Genomic DNA, 17760 nt, shown 5'->3' on the forward strand with positions numbered 1-17760 from the left:
TCATCATTGGAGAATTATGGACAGTATCCATATTGATTAATTATAATTCCCTAATTTCCCTTAGTCCCCTGGAGTAGGAAATGGCAACCTACTCCAGTATTCTTGCCTGGAAAATTCCATGGACAGAGGAGACTGGCAGGCTACAGTCCATGGGGTCACAAAGAGTCAGACACAACTGAGCGCAGGACAGCACATGGTATCCCTCAGTAGTAATGTCATGGAATACACTTCTCTGCAGTTCCAGAATAAGAAAAACAGTAGGCTTATTTTTATGAATTTTCCAATTACAGCTTCTTAATTAAAATTTGGTGGTGTAAGAAATTTAAGAAAGCTTAAATGCAATTAATATAGCCCAGGAAATCAAGCATTTCTATAGCATCATAGCCTATAAAAATGGAGCAGGGCTAGAAAACTGTATGTTGTATTTCTTGTATAACTGGGTCTGCTTTTATGTATCCAGGCTGTGCCCGATCATGGAGAACATGTAGTGGTAAACACAAAGGTTGTAAAGCTGACTGCACCCAAACTAAACTGGGATAAGTCTCAAAGATCACAAATAATCTCTCTGTTGGACTGAAAAGAAATGGGTTGTCATAAAGATTTACAGAGGAGAATAGATGATGTAATTGCAACCCTCTCTGTGGAGGAACTATGAGAACATTCTTAATAATAATTTTATATAATTATATAAATCATATGCAATTATATGTTACATTATAAAATATCCATAGAAACATATGAGGACATTCTTAAGATTATGTAAGCTATATATAATCCTGTGTGTGTGCACGCACAGAATCATGTCCAATTCTTTGGGAACCCATGGACTATACAGCCTGCTAGGCTCCTGTGTCCATGGAATTCTCGAAGCAAGAATACTGGAGTGGGTTGTCATTTCCTTCTCCAAGGGATCTTCCTTACCCAGGGATCAAATCCATGTCTCCTGCATTGACAGGTGGATTCTTTACCACTGAGCCACCTGGGATTCAGCCTGTATATATATATGTACATACACACACACACACACACACACACACATATATATGTATATATAACACTAATCATAAATAACGTGTATTTATCAGTTCAGTTGCTCAGTCATGTCCGACTCTTTGCGACCCCATGAACCACAGCACACCAGGCCTCCCTGTCCATCACCAACTCCCAGAGTCCACCCAAACCCATGTCCATTGAGTTGGTGATGCCATTCAACCATCTCATCCTCCGTTGTCCCCTTCTCCTCCTGCCTCCAATCTTTCCCAGTCTTTTCAAACGAGTCATCTCTTTACATCAGGTGGCCAAAGTACTGGAACTTCAGCTTCAACATTAGTCCTTCCAATGAACACCCTTTAGGATGGACTGGTTATACACATATTTAATATGAAAATTAATTATATACTATTTATGACTACATGTATGGTTGAAAGTGAAATTCACTCAGTCCTGTGATTCTTCAGGCCAGAATACTGGAGTGGGTAGCCTATCCCTTCTCCAGCGGATCTTTCTGACCCAGGGATCAAACTCAGGTCTCTGGCATTACAGGAAGATTCCTTACCAACTGAGTCACCAGGGAAGCCCCATATATGGTTATATACAAACATACAATATAGGGTCATTGAAAGAATATTGTCATTGCCAGTTTGGGGTTTTTTTTTAGCTTTAGAAGTGACATATCTCACAGAAAGACAAACAACTGGCCTAATGAAATAAAGTGTTTAAGCAACAAGACTGATCTCCTGCACAGATTGGGAAGACCAACATAAAGCAGCAGCCTAAATTTCAGAGTCTTCCCAATCTGTGCAGGAGATCAGTGGCTCTTAAAAATATTAACATGTACATCTAATCTGGAATTATTTTAATGCTTTTCTGGTCTCAGGGAAATATAGAAGTGATAGGATATATCAAAGACTGAGGGGACTCAAGTTCTCCACACTTCCTTTCCCTGGGTCACAGTAACACTCATACAGGCCTAAAATTAAAGACAGAGAGAAGCAGAGGCTTGAGACTTTTCAGGCAGAAAAATTAAAAAAAAAAAACTGATACAGGTTGGACATGAGGCAGGGAGGGGAAAACTGCAGATGAAGATTTCACCAAGTTCCCAGCTTGGGCAAGAACCATTTATTGAGACAGAGAAGGGACAGTAGACTTTGGAGTTGATGAAGATGCTAAATTCACTTTTGAACAATTTAAGTTTGAAGTAGGGCAGGAAAATACACATGAGCTGAAGGCAGTTAGGCTTTCTGAGTTTAAAACTCAGGAAGGAGTTTCTGTTGTATTGAGTCAACAGCATATAAATGTTGAATGAGATTTCCCACGGGAAAATTATGTAAGTCTAGAAGAGAACAGAACCCTCAGTAAAATAAACATTTGATCTTCAGGCAGAGAAAGGGATGCTTGTAAAAGGAACAACCAGGGACATGGGGAATTGGGTGTCACTGAGGTCAAAAGAAGAAAGTACTTCAAAAACGAGGTGGTCATCAATGGTGCTCCATGTTGCTGAGATTTCAAGTAAGCTGAGTTCTAAGAAGTTTCCATTTGTTTTACTGAAAGAAAAAAATAAAGCATATATGACTTTCAGTAGAAGTTCCAGTAGTGTCATGGGACTGGGACAGCTTTTTGTATAATGAAAAGCATCTCTGAGAGATCCTGGCGGTAGAGTGGTTAGGACTCCATGGACTGCATGGGGTACAGGTTCCATCTCTGGTCCTGGTTGGGGAACTAAGACCCCATGTACCTCGTGTTAGAACCAGAAAACAAGAAAAGAAAAGTGTCTTATTAAACATACTCTTCTGTAATTAAGAAGTCTGGCTATTAAGGGAAGGATAAAGACATGACATAGACGAAAGTTTTATATTTTCTTCTTTGTTTCTGTTATATTCTGTGTTCTTTTATTTATGGTTCACTGATATAGGAATGAGTTGGCTTGTAATGACAAAAAAGAACTTTTTTTTTCCTTTAAAAAAACAAATGACTGACACACTGCCTTGGCATAGTTCTAGTTCTGGGATTTTATATTAGGCATCAGTCACCAAGAATAGGAAAATTTTTACGTTAACCCTTCTGCTGACTTCTTAGGAGTAAAAAAATCAAAACTTACATATATTCCTCCCTTTGGCTATACTATACTCAGCAATCTAGTCACTGGAATTTGCCTCCACTCACCTACAGGCAATGAAGAGGTTCTTTAATAGATTTCCATATTGAGTCATAATATTTTATTAATCCTCAGAAAACAAGAATAGAGAATAAAAATGTTAGCAATGAAAATTTTAATGGTTTTAATTAGGATTTTTTGGTTTTTCAAAATATGTGTTGAAAGAGATTTGGGAAAAACTGATGTACCATCTCTCACCTTTATGGAAAATTCCGTGAATCTAGATATTGTAATTATGAAAAATATTCTGCTTAAAGAAACATTTTCTTCTTCAGAAGATAAAGCAGGTTTTATCTCACCAATATGAGGAAATATATAAAATTATATTTTCAATTATCATGGTCTATAAGCTACAATTAGAATTACATGAAATATTTTAGAAACTGATTTTTTTTTATTGGAACATAATTGCTTTACAATGTTAGTTTCTGCTGTACAACAACATGGACCAGCCACATGTGTGCATATATCCTCTCCCTCTGGGACCTTCCTCCCAAGCCCCCGTCCCACCCGTCTAGATCATAACCGAGCACTGAGCTGAGCTCCCTGTGCTATTTCGCTGCTCCCCACTCGCTACCTATATAACACATGGTAGTGTATGTTGTCAATGCTACGCCCTCAATCCATCCCGCCCTTCAGCCTTCCCCTCCTGCATCCACAAACCTGTTCTCCACACCTGCAGCTCGAGTCTGGCTCTGCCCACACTGATCAGAGTGGCCATCACCAAAAAGTCTACAAACAGGAAATGCTGGAGAGGGGGTGGAGAAAAGGCCACCCTCTCACCCTGGGAATGTAAACTGATAGAGCCACTGTGAAGAACAGTATGAAGATCTCTTAAAAAGCTAAAAAACAGAACTGTCATATGACCCAGCATTCCCACAACTGAGCATATACACTGGGAAAACCATAACTTGAAAAGAGACAGGTACCCCAATGTTCACTGCAGCTCTATTCACAATAGCCAGGACATGGAAGCAACCTAGATGCCTCCTACTAAGTCAATGGATAAAGACGATGTGGTACATATATACAGTGGAATATTACTTGGCCATAAAAAAGGAATGAACTTGAGTCAACTTGTATTGATGTGGATGAATCTAGAGCCTGTAATACAGAACGCAGTAAGTAAGAAAGAGAAAAACAAATATCATGTGCTAATGCATGTATATGGAATCTAGAAAAATGGTACTGATAAAGAAACTGCTTATTTTTTTATATCATGAATAAAAAATTATTTCAGAGAAACAAATGTTTATTAGCTACCAATCTCATTATAATAATACCACACAAAATAAAAACTACTTTTGGATGTCAGCTATCAGAATAATAGCACTTAATTTCTGTATAGGACTTTAAACTCAACAGGACTGTTGAGATCTGATATTTCATTCAAGCCTTAGAATGAGCCTATGAATTAATCAAGGCAAGTATAGTTAGAAGTATAACTGAAGTTCAGTGTTATTGGTAGTTTGTCTTACCTCACTGGATTTAGTAAGAGATAGAGTTGGGTTAGGACTCAGTCTCCTAATTACTAAACCAATATTTTCCACTATATGTCAACAGTAAGCATCAAACACTGTTACAAATAGTGAAAGAAACACCTAGAGGTGTTTACAACTGGGCTGGGAAGATCAGACATGTAAAACATTAGTGACCAATACAAACACCATACAATCAAGAGCAAAATATATTTTACTCTATAAAAATTTGATGCTATTAACTGGTGTCACAGTCTTACAAGGTCTCTAATGAAGCTCCTAAGGCCTTCTGCTAATAAACACTCCTTAAAAAAAAAAAAAAAAAAGAGGTCTGCAAAACATAATCAGATTAGTTAAATTTCATGATATCTGAAAATATACATCCTAAATAAGAAGAAACAAAATATGGATCTATCATGTCAAATGGAGAACTGGATCACTGCCAATGTATGCTTTTATTTTCCCAAAGTCAAGAGTGTTTGAAAAGTCTTAAAAATGATAAAAGTAAGCTTCATTTAATTGTCTGGAGTTTTTTCTATCTTTTGATTTATCATGTCCAAGGTGCTTCTTCATCTAATCTAGAAATATCATATTACAAATGTTTCTATTTATTGGTGGTTTAATCCAAATAGTATTCAGTATGACATGACCACAGGAGCCTGTCTTAAGCTTATTCATGCTAACCATGTTTTATTAAGGATTATCTCTTAATTATTAATATACAAGAGAGTACAGACTGTGGTAACAGGCTAAATATTTTAGGGGGTTGTGAGGAAAGTGAGACACAAGAAAAGTACAAGTCATTGTTCCCACTACCAAGGGGGAAACAAAACATGATTCAACCAGAAAAGGAAAGGCACTAATTATAACAAAAGTTCAGAGAAGCAACATAGTCCAGAGATTGATCACTGTGTAATAGAGCAGTTAGAAAATGCCTCATAGAGGAAGTAGGATATAGTCTGGACCTTAAGATATAAAGAGAATTTACTTAAACATAGGGGAAGAAGGAAAATATTCCAGTTACATAAAAATGGATGAATGAATCTTGAAATGTGTGGGAGGTCAGACAGTAGAAATTTCTAATCAGAGAAAACCCTAGTAACAGAAAACATTTTACTACATTTAAGCACATGAAGCATGACAGAAACTTTAGAGGCAACTTCCCTGGTGGCTCAGATGGTAAAGAGCCTCCTTGCAATGCAGGAGACGAGGGTTCAATCCCTGGGTCAGGAAGATCCCCTGGAGAAGGAAATGGCAACCCACTCCAGTATTCTTGCCTGGAAAATCCCATGGACAGAGGAGCCTGGCAAGCTATAGTCCACGGGGTCACAAAGAGTCAGACACAACTGAGCGACTTCAATTATTACTTATTATTCCTATTTGTGTGTTTATGTGTTTTTCTTATGAAGCATGTATGACCCAGAGAAGTTTGATAAACTAATCAATATCCTATTTTAAGTGGTATATTTCACCAATTCACCATCTAGTTCAATTTTACCATCTAGTTCAGTTCTTCCTGCTATATAATGCTGTCTCTATTACACACAAACAATGCCCTCAGCTATCACAGAATTTCAGCAAATCCAGCCTTGCAATTTAAAAGCAGTAATAAAATAACAAAAGCAAAATAAGGATGGATACATATTCTCTTTGCTTTCCATAAATAGAGCTTCAATGGAAAGATAAAGTCTAGGGATGTAGGTGCCTTATAGTTTATAGTGAACCAAGGTAAATGTAATTCCAAGAGCATTCTGGGCCACCAGTATATCAGGAATAGAGTTAAGAATACCCCAAGTTTATCAAGGTGAAAACTCTACTTATTTACATTGAATCCTCACACTCACAGACTGCAGAGGGTCCTTGATATGGTCACACAATTAAATGTCAAGAGACCAGTTACCCTGAACCTCATTAACCTTCACCATTTCCTGTCTTTTACACACCGTAGATGTCTACATTAGTCGTTTTTCAGATTTTCTGTTTCCAGACTTCATAAAAGAAGAATTTGCAAATAAGTTTTTATCATCATGAACAATACTATCGCTAAAGGGCATATGTGAAGTTTTATGATGGTTTAGCACATTAATATTTTACAATCAGGCTTTAACATGCTTTTATCTTTTTTACACAAGATTAATATCCTGCCTGAATTAGTTTTATTACATGCATTTTCAATTTTCACTAAGCTGATTTTCCTGCACTAGAATTTAAGTTTTCTTCCTTACAACTTTTCCTTCTCATTTGTAGAATTTAATACATTTTATCCATCTTAATTTTTTTTCTCACAATATTGCAAAGATTTTCCTATTGCGCTGCCATTTGCAATGCAGTTCCATTAGTTAATCACACTGTTTGGTGTTAAATCTTTCATTCTGTTACAACATTAACAGTTTCGTTCTTTCTGAAGCCTGTACACTTACTGCCTTGTCCATCAAGTCTAGGCAAGAAGGTAGATTTAGTAAGTAATGAATTTGATAAATATAGATGGTCTAATCAAGTAATTCAGGATCATATTTTTACTTTATGGCAGGTTAGCCCTTCTATCAAAGATTGCCAAAACTGACATCTTATATCTTATTTTGGAATCATTTAAAAATACCAAGAAATATTTTAAAGATTAAAAGGTATTTATACCTTGAAATTAGTGCTCCTCATTCTAAAAAGTCTTATTATCTCCAATATCCATTTTATTGAATGGCAGGGTGTAGGCATAGTCTCTGTCTGGTCTACATTTTGGTGGATCAGAATGTGAAAATCAAGTTTGGGGTCTCAATGGAGACTGAAAATCTATTCTTGATTGAATCTCAGTCTGGCCAGAAACTAAGGATAACAGACAAGACAGAACGATTTATGAGTCAAATAACAAGGGCAAAGAATGACTTCTGGAGTGAACTAGTTGCGGTGATATAGATGGGGCTCCCAAGTGGTGCAGTGGTAAAGAATTCGCCGAGCACTGCAGGAAATGAGAGTGCAATCTCTGGGTCTGGAAGAACCTCTGGAGTAGAAAATAGCAACCCACTACAGTACACTTGTCTGGAAAATTCCATGGGCACAGGAGCCTGGTGGGCTACAGTTCTTGGGGTCGAAAAGAGTCAGACAGGTCTGAGCATAGCACAGCAACAGTGACATAGATACAAAGTTGATATTGAGAAAAATCAACCAGTACATCCATGTCTATCTTCTTCTCCCTAATAGTTGCTGTGATTTCTTATACTCTTTGAGGCCTCACAAAATATACCGCTCCACCAAAACTTCCCATGTCCTGTCCTACTATTACTTGATCACGGCTGGATGGCTGGAAATACAATATATTAATAATTAATATTCAAGGCTACACTTTTATTGGTTGAAAATTACATCACATCTCCTACCATCAAAAGGAAATTATTGTACGAAAGGAAACCTCAGAATTGTGATACAGCGGATTAAGTATTCATCAATCACTTTCTGCTGGACAATGACATTACTTCCTCAATGAACAAGAGTAATTTCAGGTGACACATATACTACACGCGGATAGATAAAAGGTCCCTGAGCCTGCATAGGTCAGTTCCCTAGATGGTGTTTCTTATTATCATCTCTGTGCTTTCCACCCCACTCCACCCCAACCTACCCAACCCTAGCAGGTAGTTTACTAACTGGCCTTAGGTTAAGTAGAATACGTTCAGCCCCTCAGTTCTGTCCAATTCTTTGTGACCCCATGAACTGCAGCTTCCCAGGCTTCCTTGTCCATCATCAACTCCCAGAGCTTACTCAAACTCATGTCCATTGAATTGGTGATGCCATCCAACCATCTCATTCTCTATCATTCCCTTTTCCTCCTGCCTTCAATCTTTCCCAGCATCAGGGTCTTTTCAAATGAGTCAGTTCTTCGCATCAGGTGGCCAAAGTATTGGAGTTTCAGCTTCAGCATCGGTCCTTCCAACATATATTCAGGACTGATTTCCTTTAGGATTGACTGGTTGGATTTCTATGTAGTCCAAGGGAATGTCAAGAGTCTCCTGCAACACCACAGTTCAAAAGCATCAATTCCTTAGTGCTCAGCTTTCCTTATAGTCCAACTCTCACATCCACACATGATTACTGGAAAAACCACAGCTTTGACTAGATGGACAACAAAACAGTTACTTTGCTGGCAAGGTAATGTCTCTGCTTTTTAATATGCTTTCTAGGTTGGTCATAGCTTTCCTTACAAGGAGCAAGGTTTTTAACTCCATGGCTGCAGTCACCATCTGCAGTGATTTTGGAGCCCCCAAAAATAAAGTCTCTCACTGTACCATTGCATCCCCATCTATTTGCCATGAAGTGATGGGACTGGATGCCATGATCTTGGTTTTCTGAATGTTGAGTTTTAAGCCAACTTTTTCACTCTCCTCTTTCACCTTCATCAAGAGTCTCTTTAGTTATTCTTCACCTTCTGCCATAAGGGTGGTGTCATCTGCATATCTGAGGTTATTGGTATTTCTCCTGGCAATCTTGATTCCAGCTTGTACCTCCTCCAGCCCAGCGTTTCTCATGATGTACTCTGCATATAGTTAAATAAGCAGGTGACAATATATAGCCTTGACCTACTCCTTTCCCTATTTGGAACAAGTCTGCTGTTCTATGTCCACTTTTAATTGTTGCTTCTTTACCTGCATATAGATTTCTGAGGAGGCAGGTCAGGGGGTCTCGTATGGCATAAGCCCTCTTGGAGGAGGTCACCATTAACTCCACCATAGAGCTGCCAGAACTTACACAAGACAGGGGAAACAGACTCTTGGAGGCACAAACAGAACGTTGGACCAGAACCCAGGAGAAAGGAACAGGGACCCCACAGGGGGCTGACCCAGAGTGGCTTGTGAGTGTCCAGGAGTCTCCGGTGGAGGTGTGGGTCGGTGGTGGCCCACTGCAGGGTCAGGGGCACTGAGTGCTGCAGTGTGTGCAGGGGACCTTCTGAAGGAGCTTGCCATTGTCTTCATCACCTCCACCATAGTTTAGCCTCAGGTCAAATAACAGAGAGGGAACAAGGCTCTACCCATCAACAGAAAAGTGGATTAAAGGTTTAGGGAGCATGGCCCCATCCATCAGAGCAAGACCCAGTTTCCCTGCTCAGTCAGTCTCTGCCATCAGGAAGCCCCTCTAAGCCTCCTATCTTTATCCCTTATCAGAGGGCAGAGAGAATGAAAACCACAATCACAGAAAACTAATCAAACTGACCTAAATCAAATCCCTTATGACTATACAGTGGAAGTGAGAAATAGATTTAAGGAACTAGATCTGATAGACAGAGTGTCTGATGAACTATGGACAGAGGTTCATGACAGAAATCAAGACCATCCTCAAGAACAAGAAATGCAAAAGAGCAAAATGGCTGTCTGACAAGGCCTTACAAATAGCTGCGAAAACAGGAGAAGTGAAAAGCAAAGGAGAAAAGGAAAGGTATACCCATTTGAATGCAGAGTTCCAAAGAATAGCAAGGAGAGGTAAGAAAGCCTTCCTAAGTGATCAATGCAAAGAAATAGAGGAAAAAAATAGAATGAGAAAGACTAGAGATCTCTTCAAGAAAATTAGAGATACCAAGGGAACATTTCATGCAAAAATGGGCTCAATAAAGGACAGAAATGGTATGGACCTAACAGAAGCAGAAGATATGAAGAAGAGGTGGCAAGAATACACAAAAGAACTGTACAAAAAAGATCTTCACGACCCAGATAATCATGATGATATGATCACTCACACTCACCTAGAGCCAGACATCTTGGAATGTGAAGTCAAGTGGGCCTTAGGAAGCATCACTATGAACAAAGCTAGTGGAGGTGATGGAATTCCAGTTGAGCTATTTCAAATCCTGAAAGATGATGCTGTGAAAGTGCTGCACTCAATATGCCAGCAAATTTGGAAAACTCAGCAGTGGCCACAGGACTGAAAAAGGTCAGTTTTCATTCCAATTCCTAAGAAAGGCAATGCCAAAAAATGCTCAAACTACCACACAATTGCATTCATCTCGCATGCTAGTAAAGTAATACTCAAAATTCTCCAAGCCAGGCTTCAGCAGTATGTGAACCGTGAACTTCCACATGTTCAAGCTGGTTTTAGAAAAGGCAGAGGAACAGAGATCAAATTGCCAACATCTGCCGGATCATCAAAAAAGCAAGAGAGTTCCAGAAAAAAACATCTATTTTTGCTTTATTGACTATGCCAAAGCCTTTGACTGTGTGGATCACAACAAACTGTGGGAAATTCTTCAAGAGATGGCAATACCAGACCCCGATCTGCCTCTTGAGAAACCAGTATGTAGGTCAGGAAGCAACAGCTAGAACTGGACATGGAACAACAGATTGGTTCCAAATAGGAAAAGGAGTAGGTCAAGGCTATATATTGTCACACTGCTATTTAACTTATATGTAGAGAACATTATGAGAAACGGTGGGCTGGAGGAAGCACAAGCTGGAATGAAGATTGCTGGGAAAAATATCAATAACCTCAGATATGCAGATGACACCACCCTTATGGCAGAAAGTGAAGAACTAAAGAGACTCTTGATGAAGGTGAAAGAGGAGAGTGAAAAAGTTGGCTTAAAGCTCAACATTAAGAAAACTAAGATCATGGCATCTGGTCCCATCAATTCACGGTAAATACATGGGGAAACAGTGGAAACAGTGGCTGACTTATTTTTCTGGACTCCAAAATCACTGCGGATGGTGATTGCAGCCATGAAATTAAAAGACACATACTCCTTGGAAGGAAAGTTATGACCAACCCAGAGAGCATATTAAATAGCAGTGACATTACTCTGTCAACAAAGGTCTGTCTAGTCAAGGCTATGGTTTTTCCAGTGTTCATGTATGGATGTGAGAGTTGGACTCTAAAGAAAGCTGAGCACTGAAGAAATGATGCTTTTGAACTGTGGTGTTGGAGAAGACTCTTGAGAGCCCCTTGGACTGCAAGGAGATCCAACGAGTCCATCCTAAAGGAGATCAGTCCTGGGTGTTCATTGGAAGGACTGATGTTGAAGCTGAAACTTCAATACTTTGGCCACCTGATGTGAAAAGCTGACTCATTTGAAAAGACCCTAATGCTGGGAAAGATTGAGGGCAGGAGGCGAAGGTGATGACGGAGGATGAGGTGGTTGGATGGCATCACTGACTCAATAAACATGGCTTTGGTTAAACTCCGGGAGTGGTGATGGACAGGGAGGCCTGGCATGCTGCAGTTCATTGGGTCACAAAGAGTCAGACACAACTGAGTGACTGAACTGAACTGAACTGAATCAAACTGATCACATGGACCACAGCCTTGTCTAATTCAGTGAAACTATAAGCCATGCTGTGTAGGGCAACCCAAGACAGTGGGTCACGTTGGAGCATTCTGACAAAACGTGGTCCACTGGCAAAGACAGAGTGCCTGAAGAACTATGGACGGAGGTTCCTAACATTGTAAAGGAGGCAGTGATCAAGATCGTTCCCAAGAAAAACAAATGCAAATAGGCAAAATGGCTGTCTGAGTTGGCCTTACAAATAGCTGTGGAAAGAAGAGAAGTGAAAAGCAATGGAGAAAAGGAAAGATATATCCATTTGAATGCAGAGTTCCAAAGAATAGCAAGGAGAGATAAGAAAGCCCTCTTCAGTGATCAATGCAAAGAAATAGAGGAAAGCAATAGAATGGGAAAGGCTAGAGATCTCTTCAATAAAATGAGAGATACCAAGGGAACATTTCATGCAAAGATGGGCTCAATAAAGGACAGAATCAGTATGGACCTAACAGAAGCAGAAGAGACTAAGAAGAGGCCTTAGGTTCAATGTAGTTAATACCTCCTCTTTTTTATTTTTTCCTGTAGCTATTAAAGCAGAACAGTAAGAGAGAAAGGATTCTAGCAAGCAAAATTCCCACTCCTCAAATTCAGCCTTCCAACTAGAGACTGCTAAAACAAAATAAATACTGCCCCATATATTCAAATTGGAAAGAACTTCAATATATTCAGAATCATCTTTAATTATATTTCCCAACCAAAACAAAGGATGATGATCAGAGGCTGAATAATTAAAACTGACTGGAAAACATGGGTTAATAATGTTCTTCTCTCCATGAAATGAATATACTGCATACTAAAACAATATTAAATGAGGAATAATTTTATAACAAACATTCACGTTCAGATAAGTTATCAGCAAGTATCTAACACGAACAACATGCACTAGTTGGGATCCCTGAAGATACACAAAAAAGAGAGAACTTACTTTCAGAGAATCAGATACTTTTGGAGATGGAGTTGACATGAAGCAAAGTTCAAAATTTTCTCAAACACAGAAACCAAGACAAACTTGCTAGACGGCGGCAACCGAGCGCAACTCGGAAGGGGATGCTGACGCATTTCCGGGCCTGCCCCTTCTCCCTGACCATCTGTTGTATCAAATAGAAACATATGTTCTTTTTTCCAAAAGCGGGAGGGAAGGGTCTCCTATGGCGGTGTACGCAAGAAGCGCATGGCATTTTCAAGGAGGATGTGGAGTCAGTACTGACCAGACCCCCTTCAGGAGAGCTGGGCGCCTCTCCACGCCTACTAACTACTTGGGTCAACACCAGGATGGATGAGAGGCGTAATGAGTATAATACGAACTGAGAGAAAACAACTGTGGAACTTTTGAATTGTGGCAATACAGATAAGATAACTCCTAAGTGCCAATTCAATTACTATTAGAATTCATCTGCCACTCTCCACTCCACTTCATATTTAATTATTACAATAATGAAATGTGAGTGATTTTTATCATTTTCATTCAATTCCCCAATGCACTTATTTCCTTCCTGGACACATTTTTCTACTGTATTCTCACTGTCTTATTGTATAGATTTGGAAAATGAACTCAAAAGACCAAACAGCTGAGGATAGTATCAGACGTCTTTTCCCTATAGATTTAAAGAAAAAAAAAATTTACCACTTGTGGTTGCCTCTTTCGAAATGTAATTATGTAACTGGGCAGAGAAACCCGGGCTTTTGTTTCTCAGCTTTGGAAGCCCCATGTGTTTGTTTTCAGTTAAGTCAGCCTCTGCTTTTCAAAGGGGTCTCCAAGGTTCTGTTTTGAACACTGTGTATTAATTTTAGGCACTCCATATATTACTTTTTGTGAAAAAAAAAAATCAAGCATTCAGCAACATCTTACCTTTGGAAGTCTACAGAGATTATCTTCTTAGTCTCCCCATGAAATGAACAGGTGTAGAGAAAATTAATTTTGTGTTGATAAACTGGTCCTGGACAAGCAGGGAGTGAGTCTCTGTCTCCAAGGAGCTCCTCATCGAAATCCAGTGGCATCTGGAAGGCAAGGTGAAGATGCATACAGACTTATTCCATATTTTAAACCTACTTCATAACTGTCACAGAGTTTTTGGTTTTTCTAAAATTGGCAATTAGATAGTTAACTCTGTAATCTAGTCAACACAGCACTAAGAAAATAGAGCCCTTTCTATCTGCTAGACACAACCTGTTTTCACCAGTATAGACTCCTTCATAAATATCAAATGATCAATCAATTCAAATTCAAAGCCCTGAAAGAGGTTCAAAAGCACCCCCTCAACTAAAGTTAAAGCTGCCACTCTGCACGCCCCCCACCCCTTGAGTTGCTTGAGAAAGTAGACAGTAGGATGAAAAAAACTTGCTCTCCAGGTATAAGGACATGGCTTTAGGTTCAGACTACCCAGGCCTAAATCTTAACTCTTTTACATACTGGGAGTACATGTGTGAATTAAATAAGCTAAGGATCAGTGCTATAATATTCTAAAGCAAACAGAACAGCAACTGGCATCAAGTAAGTGTTAAACACTAACTACTATTATTGTTTGTAAAATTTGTCTTTTGATAACTTGTTTTTCCTTCACAGGCTGCTCTCGGTGTTCTTATTATCCTGTGAAATCCATTGGGGTTAGGGGAGGTAGCACAGAGGGACTATGACTTGCAGGTAACTGTCCACCCCCCATGTTTTATCCTATCCAGTCCTCATTTATTGTTTTGGTTGGGGATTTAAAAAAAAAAAAAAAGTAAGAAGCAGGGATATCCATGGGGCATTTAGAGACCAAATTCAGTTAGGGAGAGGGACAGGTACTGGAATGAGAGGAAACTTTCCTAAAAACATGATTTTACTAAGATAGTGGGCTTACTGGGGGTGATTCTGTGGACAGATTGAAGATAAAGGGAGCTACAAATTTCATCAACTCCTTCCTGTTGCCAATAGGAGGAATGAAGATGAACACAACGAGATCTTGGAAGAGACATACAGCACACATTGTGGTGAATCAGTATTGCTACTTCTGCTGAGAAGTAGCAAAATATGAAAAATGGCCCTAAAACTTTAGAAATTTTTGAATCTTCTCCTAGCTTTCCCTGCACTCCTGTGAATTCTCTTTCATTTATCTCCCATGAAGAGACCTTGTTAGGAGTGGAAAACCATGATGGTTCTGTCCCTGCCTTAGCAATATTTGGCCAGACGAGATGGGACTCTGCAAATGTGCCACTGGGAACCACAATTTTGATCTTACTAGTTAAAGTTGTTCACCAGGTTCCAGTATTGTACGTACAATAGCTAAAAGGTTCTTTAACTTGGCATTGTATGAAGATGATGAAAATAATTTTCTAAAGATGGCCTAACAATCTGAAAGAAAAGTGTATAGACACCAATAGACATACTTAAAGAAAACTAAATTTGAAAGATATATAGTGTATCCTTAAATGAAACTCCAAACCTTCACAGTAAGGAAATGACCATAAATTTTAAATGATGTGACTAAGAGAATAAGAGTCCAACCTGACTCTTCTTTTCTGTAGTATATGCTTTTTTTTTCTTTCTATATTAACTGATCTGGTTTGCATTTGTTGATTCTTGAAGTCATCGATACGAAGCCATGATCTTTGCTAAGGCATTTACTGAAAGTGCACTTCTAAGGTTTGAATGATTACCAGTTGATTTCTATGAACACTTTCCTTCCACCCATTAAACTCAGAAAGATTCCATATATTCATCTTTCTCTGCAACTGAACTATGAGTATTTTAAGGACAGGGACTCACTATTGACTTATCATCATTTCTATCCTAGTCCCTGACATGCAGAGCTCACTAAGAATTTATGAAATAAATGAATTAATGAAAGCAATTGCAAGTTTCCAACTTTAAGTGTGTTTTTCCTGGTACCCTGCAACAGGCATATATAGAGGAAGCTTCTCCAATTTTAAGCCCACACTTCCTTCTCAGGAGGCCATTTAAAGTAATTTGGCCTAAGTTTCCCCAGCTGCTATTGGTTTCTATTACCTATCAAAGGTACCTGACACTGCTCCAAAGAAGAAAACACTTCATCCTCATTCTGGAAGAAAGAGACTTAATCAAAATCAAAAGATTCGTTTCTCCCCAGAGAGGCTATACAATACTGGCAACAGTGATCAAATAGGGGAAGATTTCCTAAAATACTTTCCCGTAACGAGCCACTAAAACTGTCTCAAATGACTGATAAAGGAATGAAAGTTTTAAAATCCTTACCCATGCATCAATCCTGCATTTTAGAGTGTCTCATTTTATTGTACTGATTAATCATATGCTCAGAGGAAGTTGGCAAAAGCTATTAAAGCCAACCAGTATAACTGGAATGCCAACTTCACAAAATAATCAGGGTCTGGTGGGATATGTCATAAAATATGCCAAGATGGGTCATTCTAATGCGCTCTTGAAAGAATTATACATATTCATCCTCCTCGTTTAGCACCTGAATGACAACAAGCAGGTGAAAGCATCAGAACCAATGTATCAAGCCAGGCAGTTGCCATTATGAACAAAACATAAAAAGAGAGTGACGGTGCTGAAAAATGGTAGGAGTCTTCTACTCAGACCTTGCAAGCTCTGCTCTCTTTTGATAGGGAAATGAAGCTTGCTGGGAGAGAGAGAGAAAGCCATGTTTCATTGTCATGAAGGCTTTCAGCTTATGGCAAATTTACATGAAATACACTTTTCTTAATAGAATTCACCATAACTTTTTAGTCTGTTTGTTTTAGAGACATCCTAAGAGTAGAAAAACTGTCAATCTAAACTAAATGCTTTCCTTAAATATCTGAGATCATCTCTGAGCAATGGCGGGCTCTATTAATCGCTAATGAACTCCTAAATGCCACTTTCAGCTGAAATAATGATAGGTAAAATTATACCATGACATACTGAGTGACAAAAACAGTCCCCTTACCTAGTTTCCTAGTGTGTTACTGGATTGCAAGGCACTGATTTAAAGGAATAAAATAAATAGCTAATGGGCTATTTATTTTATAATGAGTAGAATCATTTGTATTTCACTGTATATGGATGTGTTTATATATATGCATTGTATGTGTATTCTTTTGCATAATTTTAACAGAGAGTTGTCCAGAATCCTTCGAGCCACTGTCATTATAACTTCTGTCTCCTTCTTTGCCATGTTTCAATGAAGAGAGCCTTCTTCTCAGCTATTAAAACAACACGTCTTAATAACTGGGACTGTGCAAAAGCACAGATAAGCTAAGCGCAAATAATCACTCAAACTCTGGAAAGCATTAATATTTTCACATACCTCCAGTGTTCTTTTAATTGCTCTATATTGCTTTGGAGAATGGGACTGGTTGAAAGAAGATCCAACTACCCAATATGACTTTTGTATTTTAAACGATACAGTGAACGGGCAAGTTGCCCCTTTAAGGAGAGTTTGAAGAGGCCATTCTTAGACCTTAACAAAGAATGCTAGTCCCTATAAATTAAAGAGAATACTGTAAACTGCCCATGTATGACCTGAGTGCCTGCCCCTGACCAGCTTTTGTTCCAGTCAGCCTTCACCTCAGATCGCCAAGGGGAGGGGGCCTCATGTATTTGATTGCTGGGAATCTGGTGTGTCTTCTTGGCTCTTCTAGGAATGGCTTCCTGGCCATGGCCCCCAACATCTCTTCTTCAACTGGGCCTGGATTTGTTATTCAACTGCGCCCATTCAGACTCTTCCATTTTGACCTAGCTAAGGTCCACAGTAGATGTCTTGCACCAGCCTCACAGAGACACCACTAACATTGAGCTGAAGATCAAAGCAAAGAAACCAGACGGCAGGCTAGACTGGTGAGCTCATCTAACAATAATCTCTATACATCAATGGGGA

Source organism: Muntiacus reevesi, chromosome 15, assembly GCF_963930625.1.
Source record: "Muntiacus reevesi chromosome 15, mMunRee1.1, whole genome shotgun sequence".
NCBI lineage: Eukaryota > Metazoa > Chordata > Mammalia > Artiodactyla > Cervidae > Muntiacus > Muntiacus reevesi.